Source organism: Lygodium microphyllum, chromosome 4, assembly GCF_053477565.2.
Source record: "Lygodium microphyllum isolate KBCC chromosome 4, Lygodium_microphyllum_v1.1.10, whole genome shotgun sequence".
In the NCBI taxonomy this organism is placed as follows: Eukaryota; Viridiplantae; Streptophyta; class Polypodiopsida; order Schizaeales; family Lygodiaceae; genus Lygodium; species Lygodium microphyllum.
In genome coordinates, this window is record NC_141138.1 from 22954871 (window position 1) to 22957032 (window position 2162).

General features: G+C 35.5%; 1 pseudogene; it reads right to left on the reverse strand.

The window, feature by feature from the left end:
* Positions 1–383: 383 nt before the first annotated feature.
* LOC148036880 (uncharacterized) lies at positions 384–970 on the reverse strand (annotated as a pseudogene).
* Positions 971–2162: the final 1192 nt, after the last annotated feature.

Consider the following 2162-nt stretch of genomic DNA (forward strand, 5'->3'; position numbering starts at 1 on the left):
TCTGTTGGTTTTGCATAGCACTTTCTTAGAGGAGGCCTCATGGCCAATTGTCTGTGTTAAAGCACTTACAAGGATTCTTGGATACTCAAGTTTGCAGTACAATGCGCACAAAGTTATGTTTTTGGAAAAGACAATAGCCATCCAAATATTTGGTTATGGTTCCAGCTTCTCTATCTCCAAGGCTAGATACTTCTTGGGATACTCATCTTGTGTTTTAGTAGCAAACAAAACAGATATCAAATCCATAGCTGGATACAAGAGAAGAAAGTTTTTACGTTATAGAGGAAAAATGCATGAGGAGGATGAGGATGTAAAGGCTCTTAAAAGCTAGCCATGCATATAATATTTTGAAAATAGTATCGGTATTTTAGATTCCATCACATTTATTGTATTCTTGACCTTTGAAGTTGTCTTCGAAAAAACTAATTGAATAACTCTTGAAGGGCATTGGTTTTTGTCGCTCCTCCTCCATGTTTGGTGCTTTGAAAGAAACACATACGTGCTTGGTAGCAATATTTCTCCATACCTTGGCTATTGTAAGTTGCTAGGGGCCCTTGCTCTTCCACAAAATAAGGCCCATGAATAAGAAGAATATGCTCTGATAATCCAACAAGCAATAATTAGTTGAAATATTTAAAGCTCGTTTTCAAAGCAAAAAGGTTCAAATTTATGTCTATCTTACAAAGTAGAAAGTAATATCCTTTTATCCCCAAGCTTCCTTAATTGCTTGAACAAGATTCACAATTGAATGTTTGTACTCTTTCGAATAGTTAAATGTTATATTTTGTTCCCTGAGCATTTTTAAAAATATGTCAAGGTGTCTCCAAACCTCCATTCGTAGAAATGCAATTCGTGCTATGCTAGCCACATTTGTTGTGATTACAAATAACTCTCTCCAGCACTCCCACAATGCGTTCATTTGTTTACCAATATGATTTCTTAGAAATCATCTAGCTTTTGCACCCCCCATAGAGACATTTGCTAAGACCTCTCTTGTTTTCCCTAAGGCTATTGGATCCTTTCTCTTAGGTGAACTTGACCTCCATGAGAACCCATATTTGACAGTAAAGCCTCACATTTATCAATGCAGTCATCTGACAAAGATATTGGTTTTATTGAATATGCATAGTCAAGATACAATCTAAGAAACTTATCAATTATTCTAACCTCTGCATGTAATGTACAAATATGAACATTCCTTAGAGAGATTGCGAGAATAGGATCCCACAAGCCATCGACGTTTTTGATATTGCTCAAATCTATAGAGTTCCGAGTCGGGGCTCTTCTTGCTGGCCCAAAGTACTCCATTCTTTGGATCCCAAACTCTCCATGCAATAAATACAAGGATATTTTGCATTAGCCCCATTACTTAATCCAAGTATACATTTGATACTTTTTAAGTCAAGACTCATATGCCATTCAAAATTAAAACTACCAACACCATTGACTATCAACATTTCACCTTCACTTTGAGACTTTATAATATTAGGAATACTTGTATGAGAGAATAACCATTTCAAGATTTCATGACTTTCAGTTAGTACTTGGGCCACACCAATCCACCAAAGATCCATCTCGGATTGTATCTTAAACTGTTGTTCTTGCCCCCTACCAGTATTGTAATCCAATGCCTTGTTCATGATACAGATACTGACTCTTTCTATCTTTTGTCCTTTTTGAATTTGTGCTTCATCTAATTTTAGTGCGAGCTTCAAAATACGACCACATTCTTGGACAGTAAATTAATACATATGGACCATTGCAATCTGGACTCTTTTAAGATCAATCCAAATATTATTAAATGTGTTGTATTAAAAAAATGCATTTGTTTTATGTTTTTCATAGGGAATAGATCCTTCTATATGGATATCCTCTCCAAAAACATATGGAATCCTACGATTCATAGCTGTCATAGCGATTGAAACTACAAGAGGCTGAGGCAAACCAAATGCACTTTTTCTGTGACATTTAAGATTTGTAAACCACAATTTATAGAGAGCATGATAACCTTTATGATGGCTGATACCCATACTGTCACATGTCTCCACTATTTCATTTGGTTTAGTTGTTCCCTTTAAATCTTTCACTACTCTTTCAGAGTTTGGCTTCTCAAGTCTACATTTTCAAGTGATTTAAGAATCCTTATAATGTCCTTCTTTGTC